This window comes from Ornithodoros turicata, chromosome 3, assembly GCF_037126465.1.
Source record: "Ornithodoros turicata isolate Travis chromosome 3, ASM3712646v1, whole genome shotgun sequence".
Lineage (NCBI taxonomy): Eukaryota > Metazoa > Arthropoda > Arachnida > Ixodida > Argasidae > Ornithodoros > Ornithodoros turicata.
The window spans coordinates 57741202-57763310 of NC_088203.1; positions in this window are offsets into that span (position 1 = coordinate 57741202).

Below are 22109 nucleotides of genomic sequence, written 5' to 3' on the forward strand. Positions count from 1 at the left end.
GCCGCAGACTGAAGTCAAACATTATAAGTTAGTACTGCACTAAGGAGTGTTACAAGAAGCTGGTCATTTGTCTACAGCCAGTGATACAGAACAAGGAACCGACTTTCTCTGTCGTCCTGATACATATGCATTTTCCTATATCAGACAAAGTAAATAATATCACAGTACTAACGCAGCACAGACAAGCATCCACGATGTTCTGTGAAGCTCATAAACAGAGAACGATGCCGTCTTATACAGATCCCGCGAAATGCTTACGGAACACCAGAGCGACTTGCGTCTTCGTCGGAGAAACACCCTTGCAGTAAACGCAAGCAGATATACTTTGAGACAGGTGATTGGGTATTCGATGCACCTCTCAATAAGTCTGTCCACTCCCGTTCGCTGCTAGGGTGTTGCTCCGATCAAGAAACACGTCTCTGTGGTGTTCCAAAAACTGCTCTCGGGATCTGTTGATGATGATTGGGTTTTTTCTGGCGCACGGGCGACGAAGGCCATAATGCTCCAATACAATGGTAAGGAAAATAGTAGTTAAACGTATACAGATTCAGTTAAGGTCGGGATCTGTTCCATACACGTATCAACAAATGGCTCACAAAGATCAAAATATCAAACTGTGTTGTATGTGACCAACAATAGCAATGTAGTAAAAGAGCACTAGGACGTGTGTCAAAGTATCTTGTTTGCAGCGCTCAGATGTATATTCCTGCGACTGCATATGATATGGTAAAAATTGCACATCATATTACGGTAAGGCAAGGTATCCGCATCTGAAATTTGTAAGCGTGTGTGACTATACGAAGCTAGTTCAGTAGTGTGGCTTTACTTGGATGCAGCAAGTACGGTTTGGGACAAATGTTTACGAAACACAGGGGTGTCACATTTCCTCATTGGAATGACACCCTGGCAGAAAGCATCAGCAGGCGGACATACCGAGAAAGAGAAGAATAGCCAGTCACCTGTTTCTTATTCGATCTCTTCCTCATGGCTATAGCAGGAGGCTGGTGGTGGTGGTGATGGTGAAAGGGCTTGCCGTTGTCGGCCTCACGTATGTGGGCAACGTTACGACTGACGCCCTGGGGAAATGTGCGTCCTGGGCCGACTTCTAGGGGAACTGTGCCGAGGCTGCTGGGTCATTCCACAAGAAGCGATCCAATCGCGTGGCTCGACCATCACGAATTTTGACACTATTTTTTTCTCAGACTGGAATCATGGAGATAGAGATACGCAAAGAATATTTTTGCGGATTCGGTACGGTTGAAGCGCAAGGCGGCGCTGAAAGTCAAATCCTGCCCTAAAAGTGGGGTGCATATGAGTACGTCTACAGGAAAAACGGCAGAAGATGTTAGGGTCCGGTCACCGTCAGCGAGTACAGGAAACATATTTCTTTCATCTTTTGATGAAAAACATCCAAGACGTAAGCGTGTTTCGTATCGAGCTGGGGCCTAAAAGTATACAGTTTTACCAGAACTTAACCATTTTTTTCTGTCTTTCTTTCTTTCTTTCTTTCTTTTTTTTTTTTTTTTTTTGCTGCTCACCAGGTCGAGGTAGCAAGATGAATCTCGGTGAGCTGGTAGTGCGGGGGGAATGGCAAACACGTGAACAAAAATTCATTTTGCTAAGTGCAAGGAAAGGCTGTGAAATATTTATGTGAATTATTTAGTGAAATGTGGCAATTTTACCAAAATTCGCAATATTGGACCGGAAGAAACGTAATATGGGCATCGTGATTCGGACTTAACGGCACAATTAAGTGCTATCTGCCTACATCAAGTCTGGGAAAAACTAAAAGGCGTATATTTGTTTTATTTTAGTAACCATTTTTTTAAGTGAGCTTGTGGGACAGGACTACGTGTTTGCGCACCAGGCTCACTTTCCGACATTACTGCTCCGTATGTCGCCGAAATTGCCGTTCAGATGCTTGTCTCACATTTGGAGCCTCTTGGTTTCAGGTCGTTCTTGTTGAAAGACGCGTTTGGTGGTGGGCAGAAAAAATATAGATGTTGTAAATATATAAACACCATAATCCAGCTGTCGTCGAAAGCTAGCAGTCTTACGCTCTCTGTGTCGGCAATTATATTGCTGGTTATTATTGTAAGAAGATTATCCTGCAATACACTGAAGTTTGAGGTGTAACGTACTGTTGCAGAGGAAGCATCTTGCTTCCGATTGGATCTTAGCCCTGAGAAAGGGCGCCACGGGCAATGAACTGCAACAACAAAACACAGAACGCAGCACGCAGGTTGCACTGCCTCACTCACAAACGAACTCATGTCGATCCCTGATTACGTATAGCAGAAAGATATACGCTCAGAGCGTGTTGCCATACCAAACCACGTTCTTACTGGCGCTCCTTCTGGGAGGAGCATTTCTTCAGGCGTGACCATGGATGTGGCATGAACTTCAGTGCAGGCTGTCAATAACCCAGTCTGCTTCTTTGGCCCGAAGGGGTGCAACACCTACGCACGTACACCTTCTCTAAGAAAGTTCAGCGATCTTAGTGAACATGACCAGTATTTGATATCTGCACGTGCAAAGCGCGCGCCTTCTTCAATCAGTGCTGTGTGCGGAGGTCATTACGCGCTGTACATCCGAAAGTACGCCAGAAGGTGACATCAAAGTGCTGTGTCAACCCGTTCGGTAAACACAAGAAGAACGTGCGTGGGCAAACATAATACCTTCAACATTGGCTAAGCGCACAGTGTCGCTTCAACTGGTCCCTGGAGACAAGCTGTGTCCAAATTGTTACATGGAATGCAACAAGTATGAAGAGGACACCACATCAGGTGAAACTGAACCGGCGTTGAGCCCTGGAACACCATCGGGAAGCCTACAGCAACTCCGTTCACTGGACGAATCAACGGGAATCCTTGATGAAACTCCTGTAACACGAAAAAGGGCCATAGCACAACGACAGAGATACGCAGAAGCGAAATTGCGTAAAATAGAGCCCAGGGCAAGAAAAGCTCTAGAGACGTCTCTAGACATCGGCATAGCAACGCCGTCGACATCAGAAGAGCCGTGCCCCATCCTCGTCGCTGATTATAAGACCTTGGTGCGAGAGTTGAAGGAGAAATTGTCAACAGGAGGGAGCGCACCACGAAGAGCGATGATATTAACGCTGGCACCAGCGTCGTAGCCCAGACAGCCAACCACGAATTACTTTGGAACGTCTGACCGCTTGGTCCGTAAAGCCAGGGACCTTAAGAAAAAGACCTCAGTGAACCAACATCCGCAAGAGGAAAACAACCACTGGATAATGAAACCAAACAATCAGGGAGCGCGGCGACGAAGACGATTTCATAACAGGTACCGGCCGAGGGCGGTAGCACTGCGGGGGAGGTAAACATTGCTGCCAGCACCGTGTGTCGGAGATTTCCGGTGCACGTCAAAAGAACCCCAGGTGGTCGAAATTATCCGCAGTCCTACCTTGCGGCACGTAAACATGTCGCCACACAGCGCAGACAAACTTTACGTGTAACATCACAGTACCATTATTATTTTTTGCCAGGACAGAAGGATGTCTTGAGGGGACATCAGAAGCGCTTGATGCTGACTGGATTAAAGGAAGTCTTCGAGCTGTGGAAGGCCAGCAATCCTGCACAGAAAATTGGATTTTCAAAGTTCGCTTCTTTGAGACCTTCCTGGTGTGTATTTGCTGGGAGCCCCGGAACGCATTCTGTGTGCGTTTGCAGTTATCATCAGAACGTGAAACTGATGCTCAACGCAGCAGGGAGACAAGAATCCTACAAAGAGCTTCCGAGGTTGATGGTATGTAGTATCTGTGAAGAAACATGCTGGGCGACTGCCGTGACTGCCCTGAGCCTGGAGCGCTTCATGACAACATTGAAGAACATGTACTCCGAATGTATATATTTCCACACACAATATATATTTCCACATCTATACATAGCAATGTCGTGACAGTAGGATCTGGTAGACCGCCTTTGGAAATGAATTGGGGTTAGCTATCTGAACTATGTTCAGGCCCCAGCAGATGGGTTATAACAACTCCAGGACCTTCCCGCGTGTATGGACATGGAGTGTGGGTGATTGCATGTAGGAATGTCCATGTACCTGACTTATATGAGTAAAATTGCTCAAATGTCCCTCAAAATTCGTCAAAGATAGAAAGGAAGGGGATAAAACAGTACCTCTCGAGAGAATGTCACGATTATTTTAAGACAAAAGCGGTGACATCCCTCTGGAAGAATATCGTAGAGACTAAAGAGTTGATATCAGGAGACCTCTTACTCAAACACGCATCCGGAACAAACTGTAAACGTCTAGCTTCTTCCACAGTGAGATGGCTCACATCTCTATTTTTTTATCTCATCATCATTATCGTCGATATCATTAGTCTGTGAACGTATACTGAGAGCAAAATAAATAATGGGTAAAGACATTTCGGCTTCCATACATAAACCACTCAACACCTGCCATGGAGTGATAGTTGTCTCGAGCTTTATTAATATTCCTGCAGAAGAAATCGTAGGAAATTTAAAAGAGCAAGGCGTAATCGATGTTCGAAAAATCGCAATCTGAAAGAACAACGAATATGTAACAACAATGAATGTTGCGTGCTAACATTTGATGCACCCACATGACGCGATAAAATGAATGTTGGTTACCTGTCTGCTGACCTTCGGCCCTTTATTCCGAACCCACGTAGATGCTTCGGATTCCGGCATGTGGCAGATGCATGCTGCGGATCACCCTGTTGTGCATGTTGTACACCACCCTATGATCACCCTGTGATCACCCCGGATCACCCTGTTGTGCATGCACCAATGTGCATCAACTGCTATGGAGACAATCCTTCTTATCCTGGGTCGTTCCCAAAATGGAAGCTAGAAAACAAAAGGTACTACACATTAAGGTTGCACGGAACTTAGGTTACGCAGAAGCAAGAATGAATGTGCCGACATTACTTTTGCAAAAGTCTTTTGCAGTAGTTTCAAGCAAAAATCGAAAATGATAACATAGTATTCATAACATAGTAGTATATAGCACACAGAGGGGGGGGAGGGGGTCGAAGCAGCTTGCCGTTGCCGTTGTTGGCCGCACTCAAGTGGGCATCGTCACGACTATAGCAAAAAAAGAAAAAGGAATAGGCGAAGAAGACAGTTGACGATTTGAAAGTGAGGCATAGGCAAGATGAACGATACTGATGAGACGGAGGTGCACTGTAGATGAGAGGTGCACTACAGTATTTTTTCCGCGAGGCCCGTTTCTTGAAGAAAACGCACGAGGTTGCGAGTCTTTGTAAGCCGTTCTTCATAAGAACCTTCGGGGAAGATGACGCCCGTCAGTATATGCCAGGCCTGGCGTGGGGAGGATGAGTTTCCCGTATTGTATGTATGGCTCGAGCTTCTTCTTTTTCGTCCTTCTCACACGCGACAGGTCTCCGCGTTCACCACGTGTGGTCCAAAGTTTGTGCAAAACAGAACACACGTGCTGAACAAGATGGCCGACAACGAGGTGAGCGCGCCCATCGAGCAGCGAATTGTCATAAGGCTTCTCGTGAATGAAGGCGTAAAGTCATCTGAAATTCACAGAAGACTTCAGGCTCAGTATGGCCACAATACACTTAGCCGCAGCAAAGCGTTTGAGTGGTGCAAATGGTTCCGAAACGGTCGTACATCAGTGCAGGACGATCCCGGCCGGGGCGGCTCAGAGCCCAGTGTCAGAGTTCCTGAGAACATCCAACTTGTGGAGCGCCTGATCCTCAAGGGCCGACGGATAACATGTCTCGAACTGGCTCGAAAGACGGCTTCAGTGACCATCTCTTCGGGTCACTGAAGGCGTTCCTTGGGGGCCGCCACTTCAGCTGCGACGACGAGGTCAAGAATGCGGTCCGATCATGGCTGCTACGCGCCGGTAAGGATTTCTACGCTGCTGGCATCCAAGCCCTCATGACACGCTGGGACAACAGCATTAGTGCAGCTGGAGATTACGTTGAAAAATAAAACTAATTTCTCGCCTGTAAGTTCATTTTACTTTTGCGAAAAATGAAAAGTCCCGGTTTGACTAGAACGCCCCTCGTATAAACCCCTATTCGTTAGTACTAGTTGCATTATCGGTTAGGTGAGCCTTCAATTGTATTGTCGTGTGCTCCTTGCCAACCTCGTCGACATTAATGATCTCATAGGGTTTCGGGTTTTCGGTACCGAAACCCGCCGAAAAACTGCCCGCCGATAAATTTTTCAAGGTTTCGGCGAAGACGAATAACCGCCGAAAACCGCCGTGAATAGGATCAGGAATTTTGCGTGAGCTGTCCAGACATACCACTGAGCCCCCGTAATTTCTGGGGAAGATCGATATAAGGAACATGTAAATTAAGACAATACGAACTTAGCCTCTAAGCAGCATCACATGAAATGACCTGCGTTAGCGGCGGTGTCGCAGGTTTACAAGAAAACATCTGAAATGGGACAAGCACAGTACAAGCGTAGCCACCAGAGGGCATGTCTAACATCAACGTCTGATGAACAGCAACTACGAAACGAGATTTCAGAGTACCTGCTCTTGGAGCTCTCAGGTGGTAGCGACATATATGTGTTCAATTTCTGGTCGTCTCGGGAAACGGATTGGCAAACTCGCTGCCGCTGCTATGGACGTGTTATACCTTCCCGTCTCCAGCACCACCGTGCAGTGGGCGTTCTCCAATCTGAGTATCTTGCACCAAAAAGAGCGGTGTGCCATGTCGTGCGAGTCGCTGAATATGTACATAACGCTTTACTATAACAAGTTCAAGTTTTAGAAGGCTATTCTGTTCGCACGTAATAAATATTGCTCAAATGTGCAATATTGTTTTACCTATTTTTACCGTGAATGGCCACATCAAAAATGTTTTCGAGGAAAACCGCCGTTTCGACGTGTCCGAAAAATGTGCGTTTTTTTTTTCCGCAGGATTTGGGGAATTATATCCGGAACCGGAAACCCTACTAGATAAGTATAACGCTGTTTGTGCTTGTCTTCAGGAAACTTACCCGAGTACGCAACGCCCAACCCCCCTCCGTCATTATGGCATCTTCCAGAAATATCTCACAGACATCACACAAGAACCCGCAGGCTTAGCCATTATTACTATGAAATCACTTCCTGTTGGACATATCCCACGCACAATGGATCTAGAGGGTGTACCCGTGCAGCCATGTATGCCTGCGCAGAATGTGCAGGCCAACCTACCGGCAGACATGGCGGCTGTGAGAGGTTAATACACTGAACGGTTCAGTGTACCCACCTCCCTCACAGACAATTCGAAGAATTATGTCATCAGCTCCCTACCTCATTTTTGATACTAGGTAATTTCAATGCGCACAATTTCTTCGTGAGCAGCACTGGAGTCGAGTAAGCGTTCTAAAAAAGGCATGCTTTCTATACCACTCTGCCTGCATAACACCGAAGCTCCAACTTATATAAACTTCACCACACGGTCCTCATCCACTCTTGATCTTTCGTTCTCGAGCCCGTGTCCCTGTTCCAGAGTATAGAATGGATAGTAGACGTGAATCCCCGTGGAAACGGCCATTTCACTGTCATCGCAGTGTTTTCACATCCTATAAATAACCCAGGAACATGCCCACGGCGGTGGAAACTCTCAGAAGCTAACTAGAGTGTTATTGAAAATAAGACCATATCCTACGAATGACCTTTGAAGACACGCATACTGTACAGGTCAACCACGTTATTACAGAAGCCATCATTAAAGCGGTCACAATGGCCATCCCCCAAACACCTGGCCGCCTCAGCAAGCGCCCAGACCAGAACAAAAAAAAAAAAAAAAAATAAGGAAGAAAATCGAACAGGGGGCATCTTCAGAAGATTCCTGACTTCGACAACCTTGGTTGCATAAAAAAAAGAAAAAAGAAAAGCCCGAGCAAAAGCAAGGTGGACGCGGCGAAAAGCTAAGCGCGAATCTTGGGAAAGCTTTGTCTCATCGCTAAATTGTAATACACCATCAAAGTTTGTGCGGGACCGACTGAAGAAAATCAAGCGTGAATATGCTCGATTTTCCACCCCTCATCTACATAACAATGGTGCTATCTGTAGGAGCCTCGACGAACAGGCCAACGTTCTTGGCGAGCATTTTCAGAGCGTATCAAGTTCCTCACATGATAGCAAAGAGTTTTGCGGATGGCATGGCATACTTGACCGGAGATGAGAACACCCAGGTTTGATTCCTCTGCCTGAGTTGTTTGAATTCGTAAGCAGGGAACCAGAATTAATTGCGCTCATGCTTGGGAGAATAAAGTGTGGCATAATTGTGTATGGCTAACTGAAGTTGACTGGAACGTGTGTAAGAGAACTACTGCATAACCTGTGCTACTGTATAGTTCACAAGCTGGATGCGCAAAAGGAAAAAGCAAACAAGACAGGCTCATGAGGACCTAAAAAGAGAACAATCCACAGTGCCCTGTTCTGCGTCAGGAGAAGTGGTTGAAGGTTTGTAGCATATGCGAGGACATAAACCTGGAGAGCGTAGGTCACACGTGAGTGGATAAAGGAGTAGTACACAGTAAGAAGGTTAGCATGTACTAAGCACCTGAGCTTAGCACGTATGAAGAGACCAGACGTAGTTCTGCATTTCACGAAGTAAATATGATATTGCCCCCAATATTTCATGGAGCACAATGAGCAGAAATTGTACAGATGACACCCGAGTGAGCTCATGTGGCTCAAACCTAAGAACATTGTTAGCTAAGTTAAGAGTTTTCTCGGGGAGGGTGAAAAAGGGTTTATTGTTAAGATTATTTCATGGATTGCAGCCTTGAATACTATCCAATTCGTTTGAGATGGCACAAGACATGAGCCGTGTCAATCAATTCTTGCTTATGTTTTGCAATTCGGAAAATGGTATGCTCGTTGAAAGATTCATCGTTTCACACCCAACCAGAGGCGTAAAGCTCAATGCATGTTCAAAGCATTAATGGGCTGTCTGTCATGTCTTTTCACATGACAATGCTGCATTCATGAGTGAATGCAGTAGATGTAAAGGTCCTTGAGCATGAATTCAGCAGAAATCCTCTGGCTGGGTGCATTTCCTGCTGCTTGGCACACTCTTAGATTCCGGTTGCAAAGCTGCTTCACACAATCCGTGCATCGATATCCATACAATATTCTAAATGACTCAATCAAATGAATTTCCAACAACTGTTAAAACAGCAACCCATTCCAGTACGGTGCACAATAGACCTATCCCTGTTTATAAACAAATAACGTCATAGTGTTCGACAGCACCACCAATTCGGCAGTGTTGAACTACGCGCGAAGCCAAGGGCGAACAAGGTCGCGCAAGAAAGCCACGGTTTTCAGGGGGTCCTGCTTTTCTTGCAATAGCAGGCAGCGAACAAATGCCCATTCGTGGAACCAAGCACTCCCCTTCCGATTTGTTTCGGTTTCAGTCATGTTTCGGTTACATGTTTCGGTTCATTCAGTCATTTGTTTCGGTTACCAAAGTCATAATGACGTTTCTCGGGTGGAGGTGTGTTTGCGGGCAGATTGGAAGCCGGTGACATTGTCAGAGAGTATGTTGTTCTTCTAAATGTGCCGAAAATAATTGCCAAGGATCCAAATACAATGGCTGAAGTGCAAGCCAGCAGGCTCATTGATATGGTGTCTAGCTGGAATTTATGTTGTGTTTTGGAACGATGTATCGTTTCCGATCAACGAGATCAGTAAAATACCCAAAACTGGACCTGAACTGAGCTACGTTTCTTTGAGGTGTGAAACAAACCTTTATAAAATGCAAGAGGACTCGCTGTTGGGCACGTTGGTGACTATACATGAAGATCCAAAACACAGCGCGAGAAGACACGACGGAAGAAGAGAGGACAGGACAGGCGCTGACTCCAACGCTGCGCTTTTGGACCAAGGTGTGGTGACTGGGTTGGCGGCTGTGCGCCTGCGTACTGGTTTTTGTGTTATTAAACTGTTCGTTGGAGTCAGCGCCTGTCCTGTCCTCTCTTCTTCCGTCGTGTCTTCTCGCGCTGTGTTTTGGATCTTTATAAAATGGATCGACCAAGTTGTGTGATCTCACTGGCTATATTGAGTAGATTTACAATATACGTAATGAGGAGTGGAGCGACCGTCCTCTGTGAAACGAAACAGAAAAGTGTCCTAAACGTAGTCCTAAATGTAGTTAATAAACCTCGGTTATAAAACTTCCTCGATAAGTAATTGTGAAACTCAGTAGATGATTTCCAATTCAAGTTTCTTGAAGACTTTTGCCTGTCTTGTCACCTGCCTGTCTTGTCTGTATTGTCACAAATGCAAAATGAATGCAATCAGGCATGCATTGGAACTCAGTTGTTGAGGAAAGACGCATGAACATCGAAACATATGTGAGTGTGCTGGTTATTTTCACACATTGTGTGATCTTCTGAATTCCCAATGGTCATTTCGACAACAGGTTCCAGAAATGTTCTTTATCATTCACATTTCTGCTGTGGTTGTCTTTGACATGGCTGCGCCCGTTTTAACTCCTGGCATCTTTGTTAGGACAAAGCAGGGTTGTCCGGCATTTTTGTTCAGTGGTGTTGCAGCACGTTTAGCATAGCATAGCCAACAAGAGCATGAGACAGCATGGAACCAACTTGAATATACAAGGTGTACTGATGTGCATGAAAGATTTAAGAATGATTGAGCACTGTATGTCCGAAGGGCGTTGCCAATGCTTGTTGGAAGAGCGTACATTTCCTAAGATAAATCATTCACAAGAGTATACACAAGACGGCTCTGAGTTCGCCTAGGCTTTATGCAGTGCCAACTGATGTTAGTATTTTTATTCTGTCAAGGGCGCCGTCAGGGGGTGCAGGTGCCCCCCCCCCCTCCCCTGGCCTCAGCAAGTAAACATTGCCGTTGCACCACAATCGCAGGTTACGACTCCTGTTTTATCTCTGTGTTCAAGAAACGAAGGGATTCTAATCCAAGAAAATGTAGTTGTAGGCCCAATTGTTCCACAGCATCACATGCAGGTCCCGTACCAGGAAAACGACCACCCCAAACATTCTGCCCCCTCCCCATGAAGAAAATCCTGGCAGAGTCCATGCCGTCTGTTCACCATCAGTAAATAAAATGAAAATAGAAAGTGTGCATCTCACTACTGAGTTTATTATGTGACAGTGCAGCCTGTCAGGACAAGACTGCTTTCTAGTGCCCCACCTACTTTTTGCATTTGTACTTGCATTCCTTGTCTGAACATCTATCCTGAAACCAGTACACCTGGCTTCCACTTCTCAGTAGATAGCCTTATAGGCTCACCCATGTGCAGTTATGTTACGTAAATCCTTCTCATGCTAGACCGGGGAAAAAACACAGCTCGAAAACGACAACCACTGGAGGAACATAAGACACACACGGGCGCTTACTCCAACTAAACTTTACTGCACTGAAGGGTGCGCAGCTACAGGAAAGAAACAGAAAAGAGCAAAAAAGGAAAAGCAGGTAGATAAGAACAACCAAAACAACTTAAAATTTTACTAGACAATCTAGTTCTTCGCCTGTTCAAGTAACCGCCTCTCACCCGTGGCAAGCGAGATAGATGTATCGTTGATACAGGGAGAACCTTTCTTTTCGATAAAGAAGACCTCCGGTGTGTTTCTTATGTTCCTCCCGTGGTTATCGTTTTCGCGCTGTGTTTTTTTCCCGGTCTAGCAATGAATTACCAACTAGCCAAACAAAGCATTTTGTTCAACTACATCCTTCTCATGTCCCACTGCAAAATACAGGTCACAGCAGGGCTGTTACACCTGGGGCCCTATCCTGGTCAAAGTAATCTACCTCGATTACTTGAAATTTCTTCTGTCATTGGTGCACAATCGAAAAAAGGCGTGAATATTAAAAGTGGTTGACATCTTCTATCAACCAATCGCCCCACGTGTTATCTTGGAAAGCGACCCGCCTTATCGGTGTTTCCTCCTGAGAATCCGAAGATCACACCTATGATCTGCCTGCCCTGCCTTGTTGCTCGGTTCTTAGGTGTCGGAAACAGAAAACTCTGCCGGCGTAAAACTGAATTTCGTGGAAAATGCGTGGAAACGCACGCTCGTAATTTCCTTTTTTGCTGTTTGTCATTTTTCTTGACGTACAGGTGTGCAAGACGGCAATGTTTGTGTGACACCGTGATTGTACTTTGCATTTATAATTCGGTATGTGCCCGTGAGATGGCGCTGATGGCAGGCAACAAAACGATAAAAGCGCGAAGGATCATCGCAAAGGGTCGAACGAACAGTGTGGCGCGAACCCTAAACGCGTTTATGAGAAATCGGTTCGTGCTTTAAATCTTGAGCTCTATTTATGAGCTTTACTTTATATTTTTCTGTGTGTTCGTGTGCTCGATATGCGAAATGATAATTCGCATTTCAATATGCTTCTTTTGCTCGTGAGCTGTGGGGGTGGTAATGATACCGCAAATGAGCATTGATAGTTCTACTCAAGAAATGGTGAACCTTGATCGATGAGTTCTTTGTGTGCACACCGCTACGTTGCAATAACATTGATTGTACGACGTACGGCTCGGACGACGCTTCGAAAAGCCCACCGCTTTCACGCATACGATGCCACGATCGGCGCAGAGAAAGGGTGCTACGCGGTGCTTTTTTCTCATTATTAAACACAAACGAAGAAAGACATGAATTCTTTGTTGTAACGAGCACATACAGACTTTATACAACACAACAAACGGAAATGCACATGCGGACCCATCACGAAACCCATCGCCGCTCAAAGTAATCCACCCTCTTTCGCTAGATTACTTTTCAGCTTTGAAACTAATCTTTTACGTCATTGTTACGTCAAAATGACGTAGGGTCACGGCCCGAGATTAGGGCCGAGAGGCTGCGAAGGAAATAGGTATAAATTTCAATTGAAACGGGCGGGATTTAAGGGCGGAGTATTTCGTGGCAGCGCCGCCCTACAGCTTGTGACGTAAAGTAATCGAGGTCGATTACTTTTGACGAGGATAGGGCCCCTGGTGTATTCCAGAAACTTGAACATGAAAATTTGTCCTATTCAGTATATCGCTTCACAATACCTGTAGCCGTGCCTAAGAAAAGCTAGATGTTTCAGCCTACATGCACAATCACTTGATAGGATGAAGACTGCAGAAAAATATATCATAAAAAAATATGGTTGCACAATAGCTGCACGTTCCTGCAGCACGCAGCCTGCACTGCAGCCTACACAGGTGGCGCCGTCACCATGGAACACTGACGTCTCGCCGAGACGCACTGTTAGCGAAACACAAAAACATAGAAGAAAAAAACGAAAAAAAAAAAACACGTGATATCCTGCTTTTATGACAGTATTTTCTGTTTCATTTTTGCTATTCTTCCGTAAGAACCAACATTCCCAATGCGAGCGACGTTAATCCTCAGTCTAAAGTGTTGGAGATCGGGATCTTTGGCCCAGATTGTACTGTGGAGAGAGGGTCGAGGACGGAAACAGGAAAGCAGGAAGGAAGGAAGCAGGGGTAAATAACATGTGTCCTTTGGGTCACCCTCAGGAGAAACTCCGAAGAAAACACCAGAGAGCGCAACTGCCGGTAGCATTTCAGCCCACCACTTCCCAGACAGCGGACCCAGGCCCTCGGTTTCGGGAAGCGGGGGAGGCGGGGGGCTCCTTTGTCGGAGCGCGTAGCAGGGGAGGGGAGAGAGAGAAACCAAATGTATAAACTGACGTTTTGGGGGGCAATCGCCCAACCGCCCCCCATTATATCCGCCACTGCCTTGGGGATGAAGCACCGGATTAGGCTTCGCTGCTTTTGGTCCCTGTACGAAAGACGTTTAGAAACGATATTTACCAAACACATAAGGGAGTCTTAGTAAATCGTTTTCACCCGAGCGATTCGCGAGCGCTTTTGCCGCTGCTCAACCAGAGGATTCCAATCCGCCTCACCTTCTCGCCCTCCGCGATACAGTTGGAGAACGGTGTGAGTGAAAACCATTCACTGAAACTAGCAATTGAAACAGGAACAAAATCACAGTTTTCAATAGCGCATCCCCCAACGTTTGAGAGATTAGAAAAATATCCTATGGACGTCTCGCTCCGTAGCACGTGCCTTGCATTGCACTGCACGTTGCACTTTCGCTGCATCTTGCTCCGTAGCACTCGTTTATTGCGATATGAATTGGATTGAGATATATAGTATTACAGAAGTCGAAGGTTTAGTAGGACAAATAGTGGTACACTTCATCCAGCAGGATGCTCAGAGATGTCCACTTACGTAAAGCTTTCCGAAGGAGCAGCTTGATATGTAACGCGCAGTGGCGGACAACGTGCACGCTATATACGGTTCGGTGTCAAAAATTATCTCTTGGTGGTCTTCACATCATAGCGCATCCTCGATGACTCCCAACTTGCAAAACTTGGAAATTCAAGAGAAATTATATAGTTCAGTACCATCTTCATAGTATATTGATAACCGCAGAAACAAAATATTTTATGACGTACAGCTTGGGACAAAACCTTACGGAAACGGCACCTGCGTATTTCTTCATCGGAGCGGCCTTCTGCTACCTATCAGGAACAGATCGAATAAGAAACGGGTGTCTGGCTATTTCATCCATCCATCCAGCCTGTGTATCGACTCCTGTTTGCTGCTAGGTTGTCGCTCCATTAGAGAAATGCGACACTCCGGTGTTCCGTAAACTTATGTCCCAAGGTGTACTTAAGTTTACAGTTTGCATGATGTAAATTTTGTCGCTACCTGGCAATGTCGTTCGGTTATCTGTGCCGTTTAACTAACCCAGATAAGCGACAATATTCTAGCACGGTATGGTGAGGAGCACGTAGACCAATTGTCGCAAACACTCTACTCAACAATGTTATCAATGTTATTGCTTTCTTACAATTTACAAAACGCGCAGCCACATTCAAGTCTCAATCCACCGGATGACAACAATAGGAAGTTCTAGGAAATGGTAAGTGCCCTCCGATTTGGATTCCGTATGGCTGTCAGTCAATCAGATATCAGGAATAAGATGTCACCCAAACGTATCAGGCAATTGGCTTATCATGTTTTCGGAAACGTTATCTTGAAACTTCTAGGTATTGCTAAAACTCCCTGTTCACAGCTGCTGGAGGTATCATTCACGATTGTTTTTTCTTTGCTCGCACTGTTTACGCAGAATTATGTTAGCTGGGACTGATATCATTATGATGGCACTACAGGCAGACTGTGGAGAGACGACGTACGGTACGGAGAAATTACTTAACCCAGACACCGTGATAAGGGTTATCTTAGAACGGGCCCTATAAAAACGGTGTAACATTCGAATGTACGACAACTTTTCCGATGACAGCGCCGGTAAGTTTACAAGGCTTTACGCAGCTCCACTATCTCGTCGCGCTGTAATAGTCCTCGTCATGTTCCTTTCCTATACGTCTTTGTTTTAGATCATCTTCTGTCCACTGTTAGTAGATTTAAGTGGCTAGGAATGCAATGCCCTTGAATGTGCTAAACTTCCACGCTGTTTTCAAAGAGGCCGTCTGATCTAGCTGAGCCGTACAACATACGGTACAGATGCGGTGCCACTAATGTACCGCATATGTAGATATCCAGGACGTTTTTTAATGTTTTATATATTTTTTATAAAACCCTATGGGAGCAGCAGAGATGTCGATTTTGCAGTTGACTTATACGGCCACTTGGACATCCTCTCGAAGAGTATCTACCTACGAATACTTACATCAAATTCACAATTAACTCTTTAGTTAGCGAATTCAGTTAGGTATGGCAGAACGGGAGACAATCCTCGTTGAAAGTGATTTTATTTTTCAAAACTTCAGAAACTGCCGTGTGCCGTAACATATCCATCGCCAAACTTCGCTGTGCAACTGAGTCGAAACCAAAATAGCTCGCCTCAGAAGCGTTTCCCCTGCAGTTTAGCGACCCTGGTTTCAGCGACTGTTTACCCTGCACTTTTGCGAGTTCCGTTTCAGCGAAAGGAATGCTCGTTTTCTGAAACCTCGTTTTAGAGAATGCAGAGGTAAGCTTTAATGAACATCGTTCTCGCAAATGAAGTTTGGTTTCCGTTTCAACATATAAGTGATCGAACCAGCAGTCAGTGTTCGAATATAGCATAACGGTTGTCTGTTTGCGCGTTTGTTTTAAATTTCATTGCACTACCAGTGGTAGAAGACTTCCGAATTTCGTAGAGAATGCCTGCTTTCTTTATGTTAGAATGCACGATTTTGCGACATGTTTCGTTCCAGAGCATTTATTTCAAATCATGTGTAAGAACGCGCAGATACTCTCTCGTACTCATTTCGTTTCGCCTACCGAATAGACGACGTAACGCATCTTCCATTTTCCTCGTGGCCAACCTCTGATTCGTCACTTCCACGCAGCACAGGAAGGACTCAGGTACAGCCATTATAACTCAGGTGCGCGATCACGAGGGTAGAAAACGTTGCTCGTCACCAGGACAAACCATTCCCTTTGATGTTCTTCCTTATAGCGTGATTCATTTTTAAAAATAGACACTTATTACGATACCAAATTTGCTTTGATATCAAACCTCCCAGTGCGAGAAAAAATTACCGAGTTTACTCACTTGTTTTTGTTCTTTGAGGTCCTCTTGCGCGGCGTTCTGTCCTAGTTAAGGCTTCCAGCCGAAAACATTATTCTGGGCTCGTATTGTAGACCGCTCATATGGAAACGCAAATACATTAGGCGCGCGCCCAAAAATGTAGCGTTTCTATATATCGAAGAGGAACCACCCTGTGTCGGCCTGCATGCAAATGCTCCAGCACCTTAAAGCGACAGTCCGGACCGCCGGTGGGTATTCGGATTGCGACTCCATTCCAGTTGTGCTCCACACGTATAGCATCCACGTAAAATAGAAAATGTGAAAGCTTTCCCGTTTTAGAGAAAATGAATTAAATTCTAACCCATATCTGGTTTCGGTTTCGCCGTCTGTTGTTCCCGACGTCACGATTGTGCAAGACGACACAACAACACTCAGCTCTTGTTTGTGTTTGAGGTGCAAAGTGAGATTTTCAGCCGAGACTTGACCCAATTGGGATTGGCGATTTGTTTAATAACTCGTATTATTTCTAACTATGTAGCTTGTAACATTTTCTATGGAGGTGTTTGTGCTCTAACTCAGAGGGACGCGCCTAACAAATTTTTATGCTGTGTAGGCCAAATCTGTGACGAGAACGGGGTTGAAACTTATCAACACTTACTTGTCTTTTCAAAACGCATTGGCACTGCACCGAGCTTCTATCCAGGACGGTGAATACTGGCTACCCCCAACTGTCTCGGGGGTTCGGTATCCAGTAAGCCGAAAAATGACACGCACATTGTGTTCTCATTCTTGTTCTCACGATGCACTAAGGAACGCCTACACGTCATCGCTCAACAACACCATCACATATGCAGTAGCCAGTCACTGTTAACAAAAAGCAGGAATGCCATGCCCATTGAAAGTACGGAAACCAAGAACGGCGACGCACGAAGAACACACAGCCCGCCGAGAGGAGCCGAGCAGACGCCGCAACGGCCAGAAGAGAACGCTTCTGGCGTCACGACTGTCCAAGTGCGGCTTTCAGTCGGGGCAAAAGATATGCAAGTCAAAAATTGCATTAAAAATTCTCGGAGACGAATATAAACGAAATATTTTGCATGGTGGCTCGGAAAGATATAAAGAATCACCTGATGAGGCCTATTTACTTCACATCTGGTGTCCAAATTGTCCCTTTAAAGAAGCGACACCTAGAACACAAGTTGTGAAATAAGTATGAGACAAATGGGACCGGTTGGTGCCACCAGGGGTGTGTCCCTTTGCTGCACGCCTACTGATACGTTGATTTCTTCTTAATTGGATGAAGTGACACTAAGTGGCCCAGTGTGGTTGACATTTTTGTAAGTAATCCTTTCCACATGTCGTTTACTATGGAGAGACCCGCACGCGGAACCTTGCAATTTCTCGACGTCAGAATTCTGGCAGGACCGGAGGTCGTGCACCACTTGTGCTTTTATTATGCCCACGGGCTAGAAAAAGCAGTTCTGCCATTTACCTCGTCACATTCAAGAACTGTTAAGGACGTCAGTTTTGAGTGGTGCTATGGACAAGTCGTCCATGCATAAAGTGGGTCGTTGCTTTCAGGGCTAAATTGCCAGGCTCGAGAGGGCAGGGTACCCCCGTACTTCCTGAGGGGCGTATTCAGAAGATTGTTGAAAAAAGGGCGGTTCGGGACGGTGAGGTCACCCCTGAAGCTATTAAGTCCGTTGTGGCTATTTTTTATGTCCATGCTGCTTCTCACCGATTAAAGTAGATTGATGAAAAACATAGGATTTAGGCTGTTTCCAGTGTCAGAGGTAAGTTCGGTTGGCTGCCAGTATTAGTGAGGGTCCCGCTGAGAGGGTTGAGGTGTCAGGCATATGCAAAGACATGCCTCTCTCCAGTGGAAAAAGGTACATAGGAGAGACGGCTCGTTGTAAAAGCGAGAGACTTCGTGAGAGCCACAAGAGAGAGTTTTAGCGCATCGTACTTATCGCTTTTGCGTACGTACGGGATAGCGTTGATGGTTCTGCGCACGCCCACAACAGAAAGAGAGCTTCGCAGAGTGCGCAGAACCACCAACGCTATCCTTTCCGTACGCAAAGGCGATAGCGTACGATACACTAAAGCTCTCTAATAAGGTGACGAAGGCTGAGATGGAGTCTCAGCTGGCTGCACACGTTGGGCAGTGGGGTTGCTCGCAGGACTATGAATCTACTGCAATTGTCTTCAGGTCCGCTAACTGCCACGTCAGACAGGTTGTAGAGACGTCGCAGATAGATAAGCACGGAAGCTCGTGTATCAGTACTGCCACTTTCATAGATAAGAAAAATAAAATAAAGGGCGTGTGTTTAGGGCGAGTGATATGGTTGGTGTCTTTCCAGTTCCCGCTATGGTCCGTAGTTTAATCTGCTCTTGTGTGTGTGCCTTTTTTTCACTGAGTGTCAGTTAAGTTTGAAAGTTCGACGTTTCCTCTCCGTCTCTATGCTTTTCCATCCCTCGCCTCTTCGCATGATCCCCTCTGGTTTGGGAATCCCACTCCCTTGCGCAAGGCTATTAACGTCAAAGCAAAAACCTGCTTTTTCACTTTAACCCATCTTTTTTGTTAAGAAGGCGGTACCAGGTACTATGACATCGCTTCCTCATGGGGTCAGCTAATGACTTTTGAGAATCGCATAAACATGTGTACGTTATCGCGTATCTCAACAGAGTAAAGAAAGAAAAACGAAACCGAAGCCATCGCGAAGTTTAGGTCACTTCGCTAACAACGTAATTCTCTCAGCCGACTATCGCTGAAACCTAACGCGTCGCCATTTTCCCTCCAACGTCATTCTCTAAGACGTGGCTCTCTAAGCCGAAGCCTCTAAAACGAGATTCGCTAAAACTGGGCTAGCTAAACGGATGGGCTCAGCTCTAGAACCGCATTATCTTTACCGACGGTGGCTTATCTGGGCTAGCGGTTAATCTGTTCAGCAGATCAGCACCTATCCAATCATCTCCATCGCTCCAAAACACGTCGCCTTCTGTGCTCCCTGCGCTCCTGTTCGCAGCAGTTTCGGTTTGAGCTGATTCGCATATTACAATTCAGGGATGGATATTTCAGCGCACGTAGAATGGAGCGCACCTTTCACGATTTTTAATCGTGGAATGACTTTCAACGAGGTTTGTATCCAATTCTACTGTCTCATTTTCCCCGAAATTCCCTAATTACAGGCGAAATAATAAATTTTAGGTAAGTAGGCATCTTTTAGTTACATACTTTCTGGCAGAGGTTGTCCGCCTGGCCATATAACTCAACTGCAAAAACGACATCTATGCTGCTCTCGTAGCCTTTTTGTAAGAAATCTAATAGTCTAAATCTAAATAATCTAAAGATAATAATAATAAAAAAAAACGTCCGGTGTTATCGCTCCTAAAAGTTGTTTTCAAAAAATTTCTCCAAGTAAGCGGCTTGCATACTGCAGGGCCCATCCATGAAATGGAGATTGTATTGCATTATGCTACTACAGCAAATGAGCGAGTTTTACAGCGAGCGCCGGAAAGCGAGGCGAGTGTGAGGCTATCGCTTAGCAACACCGCGTCTAGCGCCTCTGTTTCCAAACATGTAGTCACGAGGAGCGCTGGAGCAGAAGACTATTCGACATGTTATCCAAAGCGCTATCATAATTGGGGGTTTACGTCGCGAGACAACAATGATCATGAGCGATGCAATAGTGCTCGGGTATGTGGATTAATTTTGCCTACATTTAGTGTTCTTCAACGTTCGCTGAAAGCTCAACACACGGCACGCCCTCGCGGAAGACGGCGCGTCTTCCAGCCTTCCACCAAGATGACATCGTCCTCGGCTGGGTTTGAACCCGCGATTTTGGGATCAGCAGGAAGACACGCTACCGAGTCCGATTATCCAAAATGCGTGTAGTTCCTGTAACTCATCTCATATAACACCATTATAGATATTTTAAACTTTGTGCACGATGAGAGACAGACGCAAACGTAATCATGTAGGAAACAACAACAATAACTTTATTTTGAGATGGAGAGTGGGGAGGTTCATCTCCAGAAGGAAGAATTGTTTATGTTCAGTGCATCTACCAATCGCACAAATTTTAGCGCGGATTTCTGTGTTGTGCCACGACAGGTTTGTGTCTTTTGCACTGGTACTTGTAACCTCGCACACCACACGCATCTTCACTAATACATTGCTTACATTTTTCATGCGTTTATTCAATTCAAGTTTCCTAACTCTTTATAACCGGTTCTGCACTCACGGAGCATCGGCTAGCTCCGTGGTTTTTTGGGAGGACATTAGCTCCCCTAGCGGATCCTTGAATGAATATCTTTACACATTTCTTGGTCTGAAATAGCCCGACGCATGCAAAATAGCCTTAATTTTTGTGCTTGATATTGTACAGTCCAAATTATCGCAATTACGAGTTCTTTTACATTTCCATGTGCCAGCATGCGCTTATGTCTTCATTTTCTTTTGTTTATTAACTCCACCATATTGGAAGCGAGAGCGAAAATATCGAAAGGCCATGAATATCAGCGAGATGGTGATTTCACGCTCTCGCGGTATGGGCCGCTAGTTTGGGAATACTCGACCGAGATGCGAGAGCAAGAAGAGTGACATTCTCACGCTCTCACGTGTCGAAATCGCTCGTTTGGGAACGCAGCATAACACGCGTTCTGCTGCACGCCACAGTAGCCACAAAGAAATAATAATTTTTCTACGAGATAGTAGTTCTCGAGATACAACCCCGTAAACGCACTTCAACGTTCAGGGTCACTGACGTAAGAAGGTCGAGAAGTCGATTGCCCAACAGCTCGACAAGGTCAATTGGCTCTCACAAGCACGTGACATGTTGCACACTGGCCGACATGTCATAGGGCTGTACGATCAAATAAATATTTTAAAATAAAACATTGAAAAATCCACGCTTAAAATTCCACCATTCAAAATCCATTTTATGAAATACACTGCTTAAAAATAGGCGTCCTCAAAATAACCGCTGTTAAAATAAATCATGGTTAGGCTTAGGAAGGTAATGTTCCGCGTCATGTGTAGTGATAGTCCGTATGGGCGACATGGTGTTCTTTTCGGCGGAACATGCTATTATGATGTTTCTTACTCATGTTTGTATTGTTATCAATTACATAACAACTTAGAATTTCGAAATATCCAGTTTAAAAGTGATGAGGACGATGCGCGTATGAATACAGGACACGCACTCTTGATCCTTGAGCCATCTGAGCGCTGTGAACGAGGCTAACAGGCTTCTGGGAGGGAGAGAAGATAGCTATAGAAGTGTTGTGGACGGATTGCGCGGCGACGGTCATTCCTACTGGTAAAAGAAAGGCCAAGAAAGCGCGCGCACACACGAAAAAGACAAACGGCAAATCAGAAAACATCCCAAAGAATGGACAAAAATCTCTTGATAGACGGCCCTGTATTAGACTATATTACACCGATGTCGCGCGCTACTTGCACTGCTAAAACAGAACTTCACCAAATAATATGCTCCCGGGCATCCACCATTCCGAACGATATCAGCCCCCCTCCCCCTACTAAGTTGGCAACACCGGCCACGGATCACATAC